Source organism: Anser cygnoides, chromosome 3 (genome assembly GCF_040182565.1).
Source record: "Anser cygnoides isolate HZ-2024a breed goose chromosome 3, Taihu_goose_T2T_genome, whole genome shotgun sequence".
In the NCBI taxonomy this organism is placed as follows: domain Eukaryota; kingdom Metazoa; phylum Chordata; class Aves; order Anseriformes; family Anatidae; genus Anser; species Anser cygnoides.
The window spans coordinates 61,475,876-61,494,043 of NC_089875.1; positions in this window are offsets into that span (position 1 = coordinate 61,475,876).

An 18,168-nucleotide genomic window follows, 5' to 3' on the forward strand; every position below is an offset into this window, starting at 1 on the left:
GATAACTATGCATTGCAATATTTTTCCAGAGCTGTTGGGAAAGAAATGCTCCTCTAACATACAAAAGAAATGATGAAAATTACTACTAATGAGACATTGGAGAATGGAGTAGCAAATTACTCTGCTGTTCATCTACACCTCAAAGAGAAAATACAGGAAGAGGTTTGGGGTTCATAGGACATGCAATTTTGTTATACTGTCTATAATATTTTTAGGATTATGGAGTTATGATATGCAGGGCAGTAATGGCTTGTAAAGGTGGTTTCAGTCAGTCTAGTGTACGATCTAGACTTTTGATGCTAATCCACTCTTTTATTTTGATGTTTCTTCATAGAACTTTTTCTTTATAGTGTACCTTTCAAAAGCATGTTTTCCAGAGAGGATGTATTTTTTCTTTCCAGAGTTTGGCCAAGCTAAAGCAAAGATTTGCACTTTTCTTAGTAACAATCAAAATGCCAATAAGGTTTTTAAAATTACCTCTATGGTATGTGCTTACTTCTTGCTCTCTGTAAGTGCCTGATGGTGAGAAGAGTCGCTGGCATAACAGCCATGCCTTTGTCCTGTCTTTGTGCAAGCCATGCCAGGGACTGTTCTGAAGGTCTTAGTGTGGCAGTGGGTCTTGCCTCCTCTTTCAGGTTTCACTCCAGAGTGAGTCACTGACTGGATATGTGGGCCCTGAGATGGCTGAAAAGCTAGTTTTAGTTTTCAAGAGGGTTTTTGAAAATAATGTGTACCTTAGTGCTGACACCCATGTGCATGGTGAACCATGAAATCTCTGGATTCAGCTCAGCTCCAGTGCAGACCTACCAGGCAGGCTGGGAACTTAATCATATCATGGGCTTCGTACAAGTACCCTCAACTGGAGGAAGCATATAAAAATGATAAGCTTAATGAATCAATGTATTCTGAAGAAGCATAAACATTTCTATTTTAAAACTCTGTCTACATGTATCCATGACCATACGGTGGCAGCAAAACCCCTGCTTTATTGTTTTAGTCCCTCAGTCACTCATATTGCTAGGAGGTGAATGAACAACTATATAAGCGCATGTTTCACTCTGATTTATTTATTTTTAAAGTTTTTAGTTCTATTTACAAATTCTGTTTGAAAGAACAAAAGAAACTGTGAAGCACTTCATTAGTTTGGGGGGACAGGAGTTTTCAGCAAGAGCAAAAGGATATTACACAACATGTAGAATTAAATGAATTCCTTCACCCACCTGGGTCTGGTCTGGGTTCACTTTTAAAGAGCTGATTTTTCTTTCAGGTGATAATTTTGGCTTAGTGTTAGATGAAATAGGAGATATCCATACATATTTTTTGTCTATAGGAGACAAAGGCTTGTGTATCATCTGTGTGTTTCTGGCCCAAGATGACTTGAGGTATTTTACAGTGAGGTGGAGCAGTAGGTGGGGAGGCAACAGAGCTCTACAGGACCTCCGGGTGAGGGGTATGGAGGTGGTGGCTCCGTGTCCAGCATGGCTCTGTGAGTTTCCCCGAGGTGAACCCGTGTGAGGATATAAGGTTCTCTCTCTATATATGTATATTTTCCGCCTGCAATGGACTCCTTCCTCCTCCAGTTAAGGTGCAGTTTAAGTGCTTAAGTGCTTTGCTAATTCTCCTACTTGCCTCTTTAGGTGAGTAGGTTCGCACAGGTATATACACACATGTATTACCTGGTGGGGAGATTGTAGTAATGTGTGATTCTTGCATTTCAAATAGCCACCTCCAGCTTCAGGGCCCTTGCCCACAAGAGCGCTGCTGGTGCTTGTGGCTGGGAACATGAGTGACACCAGAAATGTTACTTGCTTGTACCAGGCAGCTCTCTGTGGGGATGCTGATTTCTCCCTACATATGAAATTTTATGAACTTTCCCATATTTTCTTTATTCAGACAGACTTCTAGCATAGCAAGGTGTGAAGGTGTGTGGATAACTCTTTTCCATCCTACAGATGAAGTAGTCAAATAACTTTTCCCCGATTAAGGCAACTACTGCAGCTGCTGTGCTTCTGGGTTGTCTGCCCTCAGTCCCAGTGTGCAGTTAGGAGGATATCCTGAAGGACAAGGCAGGCTGATCCAAGGCTCGTGGAGCTGTCTGGGCTGCACGACCTGGAATTTTCCAATCCAGCAGCAAAGCTTTTTTTTTTTTTTTTTTTTTTTTGTAGACTGCCCTGGCTTGTGTGTGAAATCATGTGGCCGTTGTGAGGATTTGTTTAATTACTGTTACGTAAAGCCTGAAGAGTTGCTCCATCTGTTAATTGTTACAGACCGAGAGAGTACAGTTCTTTTTAGCACCAGAACATTATCTCATTGGTGTGAGATGATTGCTTTACATGGGTAGCTAGTAATATATTTCCTGAAATGTACATCTCTCAATTAGCATAGTGATTTTCGTTGTTGTTGTTGCTGTCTTTTTCTTAGCATGTTTATATCTGTATCCAGCTATTGTATAATGCTTGAAAACAGCTTTGCTTAGGGAGACTATTGGCGTGCTCTGGAGAGGAGACAGATCAGTTTTAATGTTTATATTCAAATCAAATTATGTCCCTGTTCCCACAGTGTTTGTAACTTTTACAAATACTTCTTGTTTTGCCTAACTCCTAGTGATGAAAATGGAATTCAGACTCTTGCCTTATTGGGTCAAACACAGTTGCATGCCTAACTTAACTCAAACATACAGAACTCAAATATAAGCTAGACTAGTTTTAAAACTTTAGCTTTGAATTTCAATGCTTTAAAAAATTATATCTTAAGATTCAGATTCATGGGTAGAGACAGATCTCTTATCTCTTCCAACTAGAAGAAAAAAAAAAAGAAAGGAAAAAAAAAAAAGAAAAAAGAAAGGGACGGTGTGATCCTGAGGGAGCTATGAAGACCTTTCTGTCAGGCTATCCTCTTAGCTGAGGTATATTTTTTTGCCCAGACTGACAGGATGTTTGCTCAACACCTGCCTCAGCTATAGAGGGCTGTAATCTGAAGTGTCTGAGTACTTGATTTCAAGTTTATCATTAAGCCTGTGGACTTTCTGTGTGGTGAAAGAGTGAAAAATCAAAATTGAATGCAATTTTCCTGGGCTGGGGGAAGACCTGGGTCCCACTTTCCACCTCAGTTAGTAGTTAAGTATGCTACAAAAAGCTGAATGTGATGACCAAGGCAGGCTCAGAACAGTCCCAGGAAAGGTGGCCAGGGGATTCTCCTGGTTGAATTATTTTTCCTCTCTTTTCAAGCTTTTGCAACCGGAGGGTGCAGCTTGTGCTTAGATGCCTTGATGCACTAGCTTTGTTGATCTAGAATATATAAAATTCCCACTGGTAACACCTGTAGACTAAGTGGAGAGTGTTGAATAATGAGAAAAGAGGGAAGTCCTGAGGGACAACTGGTTAAAAAGGGTGTATTTTATTGCAGCTGAATTTGAACTTATGCATCGAGAAACTGTGTGTACAGCACTGCCTTCTGAAAAGGAGCAGTTAAAAAGGATTTGGAGGTCATGAGGGAAAGCACAATCAGTATGAGAACACCAGCCCAAGCGAATCAAAAAAGGAGAACCCAACGTGAGCTCTGGTACAGCAGTGCAGCTAATGGGGGAGACAGCATGGTCCTGGAGAAGATAAATGGAGTGTGCTGAAACAGCAAATAATCTTCACTTTTGCATGTAGTATTACCGTCACGTCATACATCTATTTCTGATATCTTTTAAAGCATGGGAAGGAAGGCAAATGATTTCCAGTTTTGAAAAAAAATCCTTCTACTGTGGGATTTAGAGCTTGGACCACGTGTTGTGACATCCTTTGGCTTTAAAAGCATTTGCTTTACTAAGTCTGGGGGGATCAGATGAAGGGAAGCAATTACAGGGATCAGTGATGACTCCAGAGGGTGGGATGCACACTGCTGGGCTTGTACTTGGAAGAGCAAATTTTGTCTTCTAGAACAGGGGAGGTGGTGGAGCATATCTGGCAGACTTCCTCTCTCTTGAGCAAGTGAGTTAACCAGAGCAGATCCTGGCCTAATGGTGCCTCTCTCTGGCACAAGGTGTCCTTAATTGTCTCCTAGAAAACATAATGCTCCCATGGAAAGGAGCACGAGGGTGTCTCAGCTTCAAATGCTCTATGGCCTGTTGTTAAAAGTGTGCTGCTTAGGGAAAGCGAGAGATGTGGAGCTGCGACCTATCAGGTAGGTCTGGCCAAGGTTTCTCACCTGGCTACAGCCGCTCTGTGCTGGCCTTGGGAAGATGTGTTGGACCTTGGGAAGGTGTGATGGAATTTGCAGCCCCACTCAGGTGAGGGCAGGGTTGCCTGGTCTGAGGAGCCTGCTGGGATGTGGGTAGGTGTGGGACAGATGCTAAACTGCAGTCGAGACTGACACACAAGTATTTGTGCAACTTCACCACAGACGTGTAGGCATGTGGAGCTCTGCACAGTTAGGTGTAAGGTGAAATAAGGACGTTTCCCTGTGTATGAGAGGTGTTGTGAAGTGCTCATTTACTATAATGATGGGGCATATATAAGTCCCCACAAGAGCAAAAGGCTTCTTTCAGGATAAGGCTAATAAGAACTATCTCCTAGTTTCAGAAAAATGAAAGTAATTATAGACCATTTATTATGGAGAAGTAAGGACACATTCATTCATGGAGTGCTAAACTTGTCCAATTAACTCTGGGTTCCTGAAATAATAACATAAAAATTATGCTGCCATTTTAGTAATTGAATTTTCTCCTCCTTTGGGAACAGTACATATTAAAGTGACAGTTTACTCTCTGTTACAGAGAGATTTCTTGTTTTTCTTAAATTTTGGCTCCCTCAACACAAAAGTCAGGCAAAAGTCGCATTTTCTGCAGCTGCAATTTAGCATTTCAAGGGTTTATTTAAAAAAAAAAAAAAGGAAATAAAAGAAACATTTCCTAATCTTGTCTTCAATTTTTAAAATGTCCTTGTTTACACTGGCTTGACTTGAGTGAATTACTGTGTTTACCTGCTGAAAACTCAAGCTTTTGTCTTCAGGAGGAATGCCAAAATATTTGTTGGTGGAAATGTCTGGATGTAAACCTGATATTCTGTTTGGGATTCTTGTGCTAAAATATCCATGTTTTCACATGAGTACTTTTTACGTGCCAATAGACAATTTCAGTCCTGCTTAATGGTTGTAGTTCAGTCACCCTTTTCCAAGGAGGTACTGGGGCCAGTTTGCTATGTAGAGGACATTGAGTAGCTATGATAAGATAGTCATGGAAATTTGATTAGGAATTTATCTCCTTCCTGTGCTGTTTTGCTCCCAGAACTGCAATAAACTGTCTAAGAATGGAAAGAATAGTTTTGGAGCTCATAATTACATTTCTGTCATTAATCATTTTTTTCAGAGCTGTCAGCTCTGGCTCTTCAAATGCAGACTGTGGATTTCTTTCTGCATCAGGTAAATCTTTGGACTTTTTTTTTGTGGCTTTGAATCATATGGCACAGGTGAAAAAACAATATTCTTCAACAGCCATGTGCACAAAAGTCTGTCAACTGTTCAAACAGGAATTTGCCCTTAGAGTACTCTGAGATTCTTCTAAATCAATAGATTCCTGTGAGAAGCTTCAGGCTGCTTATTTTCTTGGTGTAATATCTTGAAACTTATGCTTTGCTTTTAAACAATAAATACATGTATGTGCATAAGCATTCAAGTATGTACTGTTCATAGAGTGGTGCTCCGGTAAGGAGGGTAAGTGGAGGTACTGAGCCACGTGCTACCAAAAAGAATGTGTCTCTGGTCTGAGACCTTGTCTTCCTGTTCAGTTTCTTTCCATGAGCAGCCCAAAAGAAAAATAGTTTTAATTCCTGAGCTCTTTAGAGCACAACCTGATGTTTATTTGTAATGCTTAGTCCTGTAGACTCATCTAAATAATAAAATTCCTTTATTTTAAGAACAAGGGTTCAGAGGAGGTCACATTCCTCTCAGCTGAGATACATTGATGTCCACTTCTGAACAGCTGATGGTCCTCTTTTTGCTGTCTTCCTGCCTAAGACTCTCTTTTCTTTTCCTCCCAAGGTCTAATCAATATCACCATCCCTTGTGAGATTAGAACCAACTCAGTAGGAATGTGAAGTAGTGAAGGTAGGCACAGGCTTTGCTAACCAATGTGCCCTGCACTTTGCCTGAGAGACGTGGCTTTTCACCTCTAGACAGAAAAGTACATCTCCAATCACTCTTTCTGAGGTTTGGCTAGGTTACTGCAGCGTTTTGGACAGGAAGGTGAGAATGTTCTGTCCAAGAAAAAAATTCAACAAGAGGTTGTATCTCTGATTTTTACCTATGCTTAATCATTCTTTCCCTCTTAATTAATATTTGGAAATGAACTTTCATGCACTCAGATTCACTTGTTTTGCTCCTAGATACCATTTCTCACTAGTGTTATTCAGCGATATAAATTATTTAATGGGCACACTGTGCTTCAGAAAGAGCTTTTTAGCTGGGCTGCTATGTACTTGGACAGGCACAAAAAAGATCACTTCTGGGAGAAGCTGTCTAAAATATCCTGTATTTAAACATCAAAATTGTAAGCTCTGAATGTTGAAGAAAATGTCACAGTGTTCTAGCAATATTTACTCTAATGTCCCATTTGAATTGCCTGTCAAAGATATGTAGTGAACTCACATTTCCAACTGAGATACAGCTTGGAAATACGAGTTTCTAAAGAATCCCTGAGGTTTCAAGCAAAAATTTGATGAATAATCCTATGACTGGACAATTTTTCTGGCATATATTTTCTCTGCAACATCTATCAGCTTTTTATATTTTTATACCAGAAAAGATGGATACTGGTTATCCGTTTTTAGAACTTCATTCGGAGGTCTTCTCAACTTCAAAGCACTATATCAAATTTAGCTAATTAAGCCTCCTTGCAGATCTCAATTTGTGAGCAGAATATAATCTAATACCTGCAAGATATTTTCTTCAAAAGCTGTCAAGGGTGGTTTTTTTTTGTTTGTTTGTTTTTTAATCTTTTGCAGTCATGACCAGAAAGGCTTGGATAGCCTTGCCAAAGAAGAAAGTCTCTTTGGAAAGGGGAGGCAGAATGTTCCTGGCTGGAATTGTCTTGTTTATTCCTTCCTTTGGTTATAATGTGGTTTACGAGTTCTCCAAGCACCCTGGAAAATGCTCACTGCTGAAACTTAGGGAAAAAGACATTGTCTGTTGTGTATCCTGGCTGCTGTGCATCTGGTGGGGATGAGCTGGAGCATAGATGAGATGGGAAAAGAGGGAAAGCATTCAGTATATATTACTCAGAGGACCGACTGCTTTAATTCAGGCTATGTTTGGGTAGTATTTATTTCACTGTGGGTGGCTCTTGTAGATCCATTTATATACCTCTAAACCATAAAGAAACCATAAAGTACTAGTAGATGGTATTCACACCACAAGAGAGTTCATAGATGAAAAGATGCCAGAATTTAAGTGAGAGAGACTCCAGTGAAGGTCAGGAGAAAAAAAAAAAAAAAAAAGTTTTACAGGTGTTGGTAATTCTTGCCTTTGAAAGTACTCAAATCATGCAATACAGTATTACCTGAACACAGACAAAAAGTGACAGCTGGCTCACATGCATGCACAAGACAGGAAAATCTCTCAAATTCTACAGCAGTATTCTGAGCTGTATTGAATTTTCATTTGGATTTCACTGCCATTAGTTGTGTAAGAGCTCATCTTATTTCGGATTAAGCAAGCAGCCACTAAGGGCCGGACTTGTACTTTGCAGGTGTCATTGGAACTGTCAGATTTTGACAGCTTTTGAAAAAGCTCTGTTCCCTGAAGCTAAGTCAGATCATTTTGGAGATTAATTCACAGCATTATACTACTTAGCTACTCTCCTGGCTAAATTTAAGAAATTAAATTTGTCTTCAAAGCAGTGACCGTGCATAGACTAAGCCTTGCCTGGCCAGAGCAGCAGGAGCATTAGGAAGGCCAAATCAGAATTGTGCTGTCTTATCTAACCTGGAAGTTGTTCAGGTTTTCACAAACCTTGTCTAAAATCTTTTTGTATGCGGCCCTGAACAGTTTGCTGTGCTTTGAGCATCTACAGGCCTCATTTCTGAGCCTGCAGGCCTCTGTTTGAAACAGCAAGAATGGCAGTAACTTATTTCTCTGTAGGGGAGACTGGTCCGTATCTACGTGTTGTTAATGGCAAAATGTGAATGAGGAAAGTGCTCTCCAGTCCTAGAGGTGACTTTGAATGCAATGTTTTCTTCTTCCAACATAAATGGATGTATCTCTACCGCCAAGGGCAGCTCTGCTCTGCGTGGGGGAACACAGTTCTGGAGCCCCGCAGAGCTGGGGATGCTCAGCCCATCCCCATTACTTAGCCTCGGCTCATCACAATAGGGATTTGGCTGAGCATTAGTTAAATCTGCAGGCCTGTCTCTTAGCTTTCCACTCAGAGGCACAATTCTCCACAGGAGACAGCCATGAGATGGTGTGCCCAAAGTATCGTTTAAAGGTGACTGTATATCCTGGATCAGCGTCTGTCTCATTTTCCCCCTTTGCCTCCACAATCCCCCAGAAGGTTAATACAGTTCATGTCTTCAGACAGCATGCAGAAAGCGCGGCACTGCACCCTTTCCTCAGGATGTATCCAGTGCAGGGTAATCTTTATAAAGACTGTGTCCTGAACTGGGAGGTGAGGGTCATGTTGCCACACATGGAAATGAGAAATTTTTCCCCGCACTTCTTGTAAACGTCAAAACTAAGTGATGAGCTCTGTGAGAGGTGAGGGGAATCTCCCCACCCCATCCACGGACCTTTTGGCACCACATTGTGCAGCGTGAAGTCCCCTCCGCCTCGTATGATAAAAGGAGTGCTTCTATTTCTGCCTCTTGGCACTGCTGTCCCCCTGCCACAGGTTTGCAGTGATAAAAGGGCTGTCAGGTCCTTAGGCTGGGTGGTTGTGGCCAAGGCTGCACTTTGTCCTATTGTTGTAATGCAGAGCTTGCAGTCCGGGAATGAGGAGTGGCTCTGCTGGGTAGCAACCTATTCGTGATACGTTCCCATCTGTTCTCGAGAAGAAATACAGGCAGGGTCATACACTCCTTCCTCAACAACACCCTTATTACCTTGAAATTACAATTTCCAAAGGGGCACTACTCTTGCTCTGTGTAATTTAAAAATTATGGCTCCACGCTCTTTTTAGGGTGGTACTTTTTTCTACTGTAAAATGTTTGCGTGCAGGCTTGCTTCCTCCACCCATAATTCTGAGAAAAATATGGTGAAGTTAAGAATAAAAGCAAGCAGATTTAACATCCCAGGAGACCTAAATGTGCTCCTCTGCAAATTGAGGAAGATCAGGCAATAACTTCGGCAGTAGGGCCTCCTCTCTGCCCTGCTAAGGCTTAAGAGAAGAAACTCATTCTCAGCATGGACAGAAACTGCCAGGAAAAGTGCCAGCAGTCAGTGTTGTTGCCAAGAATCATACCTAACTCATACACTTTGTGCTGCTCGGCAAAAAGGCATCAGGCAGCAACAGCTTTTGGGCTATGACCCTGCTGTGATCTACGGCTGAACCACGAGCCTGGCCTACAGAAGGCCCTGCAGCCTGTGGCTGGCTCCGAGGTATCTGGAAAGAGGCAACAAACTTGTTTTTGTCTCTGTGACAGGAAGGTGTGCACACACATGTACAGATAGAAACAATTGTTCTATACAGTGAAATTGCACCAGAATCTTTGTAGCCTCCCTTCTGACAAGGAATCTGATTTAGCACCTGAAGTGGCAGCATATCTTTTGCCAGGGCCTGATACAGTGGTTAGCCACTGAGGTGTGTATATAAACGCATGTACTCTTCCTCAAATCCCATTACCTGACAATTTTCCAGAGTAGCCTAGACCTTGTTTCATGCTGCTTTAGCTCCTATCAGAGTTCAGAGAGAGCAGCTGAGCATGAAAATAAAATCCCTGATTTTTTTCTACCCTATTGAGGAGCTCCTTGGGAGCACAAAGCTGCCATGTAAGCATATTTTTCCTGTAATCAATCTTGAAAACAGAAAATATGGTTGTGTTGCTATTAACCCATCACATTTTCCCTTATTCTGTCCCTGTCTACCTTCAGTCATGTTTGGGGTGGTTGAGTTCGATCCGTAGCTGGTATCCATGCAGGATCTTTTGGCAGAGTTTCCTTGGTTTATACTGGTTGGCACTTTGTCCTTGTTCCTTGGGGTAGCTCAGAAGGAACACTAAAAGGACACAAATACTCTGGAGTGTCTTTTGTGCCTGCCAGAACTCGTGAAGCTGCATGGGCTTATAGGGCCAGATTCACCAAAGGCTTTAGGTGGACAAGGCAAGACCTCAGTGCTATTTAGACACTGACTTTTCATGTCACCATTTCTCAAGCCCCTGCTTAGAGACCATGTAAAACTGCAGTCTCCAAGGGTCCGTTGTCCTCTCTGCATTTAACATCAAAATTTAATTTACAAACCTTCCTTAGAGGTAACTTGCGACAGAGCAGGAGAGCTGGGTACACAAAACTTTCATTTTCTTGTCTCCTGTCCAATTTATCTAATGAAACTTAAATGCAGTTTTTAATAGAAATGTCTGTGGTTGTCAGAGTGGGAACACAGACTACCTTTTCCCCTGTGCTGAGTGCTTGTGTTCACTTTCTCTAGGCTATTTATGCATGCCCAGGACCACAGATTTTACTTAGGGAACAGGCACCTAAAAGTTTGGTGTTACTATGTCTAAATTGCACAGGGCTGTCGGTCTTTGCGTGACTTCTTGAATGTTTTTGAAAGGTTAAAGATGAAAGGAGAAAATGGTGTCATTATCGAGGGAAAGGAAGATCACACTTTTCCTATCACTGTGTATCTGATTGCCTGCTCTCTCCTTCCTCTGCCCAGCCCAGGCTATGAATAGGGAGTTCGGAGGTGTTTCCTGCAGGCCAGCTGCAGCATCGCTGCTGGAAAGCCTCAGCCACAACTGAGGAACACAGGCCAGACTGAAAGCGACAACTTACTGGTGACTGATCTCAGCTGATGGGGGAAAAAATGACTCCTCGGTGAACTGGGCTAGCTCCCAGAAAAAGAATCCACCGCTTTGGAAAAGAGATTAATGAAGGACATTCAGCCGCTCTGCTGGCCAGTGGACAGCAGTTTGCACTGCAGCCACCGGATTAGGCGTTTCGTTGTGTCACTGTGTGATTGTTTATATCTTCCGTTGACTAGCACATTCGCTTCCCTAAAGCAGAGCGGGTGTATGATTTGCTATTTTTTATTCTTTATTAAGTTCTAAATATAAATCAACCCTGAAGGGCATGCAGAGCTGACTGATTTCTATGGGATGGGAGGAGGCTGGGGAACTCCCCCAGCCCACAGAGGTCTCCTCTCCATCCCAACTTTCACAGACTTCTGAGCCTAGCCATGAGTTTTCCTTTCTGCCTAGCTGTTGTTTATTCGAGGATCAGTTTCCCTTAGTCTGCAGAATTAAGACCATTTGATATCTCTTCTCTCAAATGCCACAGAGAATTTTACCCATAAAATCATTTGCAGTGTTGCATGTGTTCCTGATTTTTGCTTGTGCAAGCATATGTTCTGATATTTATAAGCCTCTTTGTTAGTAAGTGGCTGGGAAAGCTAAGATTATGGGGTATTTTAGTAGTGTTGAACTGCAAAGTGAAACCTTCTTGAACAAAAGTTGTTGATAAATGTAATGCTTATATATATACACATATATTATATATAATGTTTGTGTATGTATATAAAGAGAATGGATGGAGCAGTTCTGCAAAACATTTTGAATAATGTCAAAACAAAAGGGAATATTAAGTTCTCATAGTGGTAACATATACCCATGTATAGCATGCAAGGTGTGTGGCTGGAGGGCCCCATTAATTTTGAGCAGGAGATCTAGTGTCTGTGAAGAATGATTTCCTGAGGCTTTCCTGTGCCACTATCAAAGATGTTTTCCCACCAGGGAATTCTTGAACTTACCTCTGGACAAGGAAGAGATACTGGTTTTCATCTCCTAGCCCGCTGATCTTTATCAGACCAATGGAGTACATGTCCATTGTTAAAGACAGTGAAATACAATGTTTTAAATTCATAAATAAGAATTTAGAATAAGTAGTTGCCTGAAGCTCACCAATTTCTTGAAACAGATTTTGTTTCAGATATGTTGTTCCTCTAGTCTAAATTTCACTTCTAGTGACAAATTATAATTTTATTATGGGTTGGGTTTTTTTTTGTTTTTGTCTTTGTTTTTTTCAACCTCCCTTGGCTAGGATGAGACTTAAGCTAGTGTCTTTTAAGTGGAAGGGTATCTGATATTCAGAGTTATATAAGACCTGACTAATATTGCAATTTAGACTATGGCCATCAGGCTTACATGTTGGCTGGAGTAAGCCAAGCTCAGTTACAGTGAATGAAGAAACACAGCAGTATTAAAGAAGTATGTGGAGAAAATTAGTAAACATTTTATCTGCTGAAAACAGGGAAAGACTAGGGTATACAACTGATTTAATGAGATGTTCCTGACAAGACCAAAAATGGGTAGCAGAACGAAAAGAATTTTCCACCTTATGTGTTCCCATTTCACTGCAACGTAGCACTTATTAACATGGTTCAGTCTTTTTACTTAATTACTTTCTTTCATTAGCAAGTTACTTTTCTTTTACATGAAAATTGCCCAAATAAATACTGATTCATTTTGAAATATACTGTAGAAAGTACCTGCCGTGTTTTTTTGTTGTAGGGTTTTTTGTTTGTTTGTTTGTTTGTTTGTTTTATTTTGTTTTCCAGCTATACTCTTGGAGACTTAGTGTAGGCCTATTGTTGTCAGAGGTTGTTTGAATTGGATTTCAGGGATGTTGTTGGTACTGTACTTTTAAAAGGTCATCAGAGACATCCTCAGGACCTCACTGCTTCTGTTCATGTCTTTTGTAGCAGTCTGCATTCAGATACAAATCCTGTATGCTTTTGTGGTGATATCAACACCCTGGGTAGGAATGATCCTAAACTGATGTCAAGGAAAGAGATCTGACATTTTTCTACTGGGCATGGTCACTGAAAAGGCAGATGGGTTAACTGTAAGTTGCAAAAGCTTGACTACACTTCAGCTCAGTAATGGGGACACTCTACTGGGGAACCGAGTTTTCCTTCCAGAATTCCAAAAATGTAGTCCAGAACCAGCCTTCATAGTGTCTCCTAAAGCAAGCAATTTAGGAGGTCTGAGGTTTCTCAACACAGCAAAATAATTTCAAAATTTTGTATAAACTTACACGTGACCTTCAAGCCAGACAATAATTTCTCTATTCTGTCCTCATCAATATTTTTTTTTATTTATTCTTTCCCACATATCTATTTTTGATTCTGGCTAGTTGAGGGTATTTCTCTGCTTACACTGAACAAGATGATGCTATATTTGTTCTTTGCTCTACAGGGCTCTGATTGAAACTGAGCTCATATTTTGCACACAGTAAATTATTGGCTTATGATGATGAATTGGATATCCCCTTTTATACCTCCTTCAGTCATGATTAGCATTTGCATAATGGAGTCTATTAGGTGTTAAATTTTGAGGAGGAAGAGGTTTCTTTAGCAAGGTAAAGATGGTTCCCTTGTAGATTAAGTATCTGTTCTACAGTGTCATCTTTGGGCTGGTATACAGGGAGGCAATTTCTTGTTTATTCTGCAGTACTAAGCTGTCTGTTAGAGCATGCTGTAGAATCGTTGACTTGGTGCAGCTTATCAGAGCTAATAAAGACTTGCTGTGGTTTGTTGAGCAAACAGGAGGGACATTAGCTATTCATGAAACAATTTAATTCTGAAGCTTTGAATCTTCATTTAACGACCAAAGCACACTGCCTTTTACCACAAGCACTGTTCTACCAATTGTTGTCATAGCAGCTATATTGTATTGGAAAAATAAAAGTCATTATACAGAGTTAACCACAGATTTATTTTTAAACGTATGCAATTCTGGCTGACCTCAGAGGAAAACTTCCATGCTTAAATTTAAGTATATGCTTAAATATCTTACCGAAGTCAAAGAAGTCTCAAAGATACTATTATGCCTTAAGACAAAATCTTAAATTTAGTCAAGTGGAGGTGCCTCTTAATAGTCAGGGTGGCAATAAACAATGGAAAAAAAATCTGGCATTCAAAGTTAATAACCTGAAGTTAATGATTGCTTATTTCAGTATTATATTATATTTAGAAACAATGGAAAATCAGGAGCTGCGCTAGGATAGAAATATAATGACTTAATTACCAAATAATATGAGAAATAGCAAACTTATTGCACTATTTAAGCAAGAGCATTACTGTTATTTTCAGTGGAAAGTTGTCTTTGCTTGTCCCTATCATGAACATATGAATAGCTTCACCATCGTAAGTCAAACTGTCCTAAGTCATTGGTGGTTAAAAGTGGCTTGAGCCTGGGCTTTTGATGTCCATAGTTTCAGATGGACTTCTCATTTCATCTTGGCCTTGTCTTCAAGTTGAACTGGATAAACTTTGCTTTATTAGCTCGTGGCATACGAGTGCCTTCTTCCTGCTTAGTTAGCTCAAATTCAACATCGTCTTCAAAAGTGTGTTAAACAGGAAAATGTCATTGTTACTTCTAGGATAAGAGTGTTAAATATAATCATTACTACATGCAATACCCTGTGGCAGCTAGGTCTTTACCATCCCCTTTACCCCTGAGCAGAGCTGATTTCTGTTGAGCAGTAGCTGATACAAGGCTTGTCCTTGTCAATGAGTAAGTTGCCTTAAAGCTGATGGTGTATTGACTACCTTGTCCATCATGCTAAATATAAGGAATGTTTAAATGCTCCTGTATGTAATGAAAACTGCCTATGGATGTACAAAAGGGCAGCAGAGTTTTTTGGAAAGTGTTGGGTAAGTGATTTCCCTTGGGACAGGATGCAAACACAGAAGTAAAGGTACCTATAGGAGGGTGTCAGTTGTGTTGGTAAGAGTCAGGCAACCTGGTGACAAAGTGGGAAAATGTGATCTGATCCCATTCCTGCTGAGGCTGCTGGGAGAGTCATTAATTAATTTCAGCAAGGGAAGTCACACTGGATAACAGTGCTTATCTAGAAATGAAAACCAGTTCTCCCAGTAATTTTCTGAATTCCAATGGAGGTCCAATAAGTGGGAATTCATTTCTAAAATGAGGTTTGATATATCTGCTATGATCTCATTTAATAACGTGGGGATATGCAAAGCACCCTACAAATGTAAATGAACTAATCGCCCAGCAGACTTCTGAGGTGAGAAAAATATGATCTCTGTGTTACAAACGGGAAACTGGGGCACAGAGAAGATCAAAGATTTAGATAGGCCCTTTGGTTCTCTTCATAATTAATACACGTACCATGTATAAAATTAGCCAGTTAAAAAAAGAAAGTTATGTGAAACTGCTAGCTACAGAAGTCAGAGAAACTGGTTTATTAAGCAGAGTTATATAAAAAATATACTGATCTCCAAACCTTTCATCAGTGAGTATAAAACATGGTTTAGGGGCATCAAATCAGCTTATTTTTCTCCTGGCTAATGTTATTTTCCATCCTGTTACACTCCTCAGGTGCCAAGATAATTAGGTGATGATACTGTTGTAGTTATAAAACCCAGAATAGAACAGAACAAAGAAACTAATATGGGTATATAAAATATCTTGAAATTGCTGTGTGTTACACTAAAATCTATTAGATTAAGGATCCTACACACCATCTTTATGGGCATTACAGCAGCACAATTCCACAGCCTTTAGCTTAGTGGAATTTGATTTAGACTAGTGTGTGTGAAATTGGGCTGTACTTGTAATTTGATTCTGTGCTTGCAGTTGGAAGGAAGCTCATTTTTTTCTAGGCTAGAATTTTAGTATCAGAGGCTCATATAGCAATGAAGAACCTCGTGAACTTGTCTAGGCTTTGTTTCTGCTTAAGGCCAGAGCAATTATATCTATATGTTTATTAAATTTGTCCTTAAAGAACTCTGATGATAGTGAGTCCGTAGCTTCTCAGGTACCCTATTGCAGTGTTGTTACCCATACAGCAAAAATGCTGTTTGCTAGCATCCAATCTGAATTCTCCTAACTACAAATGAAGGTCTTACAACTTCCTCCCATCCATGATGGACAGGAAGACCTTATTACTTCTTTATTCTTTTCAGTAGCTTTTTATATAGTGTTAGACGATTTTATGGCATGCAAGCCTTCCTTGTATGTCGTATTTTCTAGATCACTCTTGTTCACTGCTTTCAGCTGGATTTCTTCATACCCTTCATGAAGGTGACACTGAATATTGTCTGCTACAATCCAAGTGGGAGCTTTCCAGGATGGAATAGAGCAAAGAATAACTTTGTGTGTCTCATGTAATCTGTAGTCTGTAGGTATTTATAGTATGATATTTGTCTTTTTGACAATTACATGACAGCGCTGAACAAAGATTGGATCTGAACTATTTCAGCCCCCAGGATCAGTTCCTCTATTGTTAAAGAAGCCATTTCCCCACCGTTTTCAACAGACCTTTCACATTCCGTATGACCATGCAGTTATTATGGCCCAATACAAAAACTACAATTTTCCAGAAAGTATTTCCAGTTGAAGGAAAAAACAAATAAAAAAAAACCTAGCTCAAACACAAATGTACACTAGTTCCTATCTGGTTCTGTATCAACAGTTTGACTTGTGCTGGGATATGTTTTCATTTTTCACTAAAAGAACATGGGAGAACAGTTACTGCTAATCCTTGCACAAATGTGTTTCTTCCTTACCAGCACTCTCTTTACTACAATGAGAGAGAAAAGCATGTCCCTTTCGGAGACCTCCCTCCCCAGTATGAGGTTAATGAAGTCCTAACACAGACAGTAAAAATGCATTAACATTCCTGGAATGTTTTCCTAAGGCTTTGAGGAAAGCCTGAGGATCCATGTTTTGAGTTTGAAAGAAGTCTTTCCTCCTTCATTTACACTGGTGCTGTATTAATAAGTTCTAGTAATGGTTATGTTCTAACTTTGACTTTCAACATGAAACATGGCTATTAAGGTGATAAAGAAAGGTACTACTGGTGTTCTGAAATATCCTCAATGGTCTTGAAAGTTAATATATTGCTGAATGTTCAGTATTTTAGTGCTCTCACGTTAATTTTTATCTCTGAACATAAAACTAATCCTTTCTGATGTGAATCATGAAATTGTTGGCAAGGATATTATATGCTCTTTTAAACAGTAATTTTCAGTTTGTGTGCAGTTGTCAGGAAAATTCTGTTACTCATTTTTGGTTTCGTAGTACTATTAGACAAGCTATGATAAAGACAGTGCTATTTGGAATGGTACATTCAGCACAGCAACTGAGCAAAAATAAAACAATCCTGTGCAGATCTTGATTGCATCCAACCCTCTGACTCCTGAGGAATGGCAGTTCTTCATGTGCTTGCTGCATGCTGATCACATATTCGTCGTGGGATGCAGTGGCTGACAGGACCAGTTCTCCTCAACGTCTTCTGTTATTTACAACTGGAAATCCACAAGGAAGGTCTAGTTTGATATTTCTTGAATTCCAAGTAGGTAGGAACACCCTGGTTAAAGGTATGTACTTTACTCAAGCTATTTTTTAATACATATTATATCTATCTAGTATATCAGTTATCTATACATTATACATATCAGCTAACTACTCCTGATTTGCTGGTGGAGCCACTCATTTGGCATGGGAGACACAGCTGCCTGCCAGGCTTCAAACCAGTTTAGGATCTCAATGTCCTGATTGTTGTTTGTTTCCTTATTCCCATGACTGGCTGACTTTTCATTCTGGTCCTTGTTTTCCCTATCTGTAAAAGAAGACAATATTATTAACTTCTCTCATCTCACAGGCAGAGCTGCCATGAGATAGCAGGCATCAAACCATCCATGCAAAGCTGAAGTCCACATTAGGAATTTGTAGACTTGGAATTTGTCTATTTTCTTTGCTGATAGTCCTCACCATTTTTTTAAAAGGTTACTTCAATTTCAACATTAAGCACTTTGGCCCAGACAAAACAAAAACAACCTAAAACAGTGCACACACACACACAAAAGCCAACCAGACCTGGACTGCTGTGCTGTAGTGATCCTCGCCTCCTTGAGCCTTCTAGTCTCTTGCTCTGGTCTCTCCTAGATGCCATGGGTTTTCTTTGTGGGAGAATGGGGAACAGGGGAAGAGGAAGGGTATGATTTAC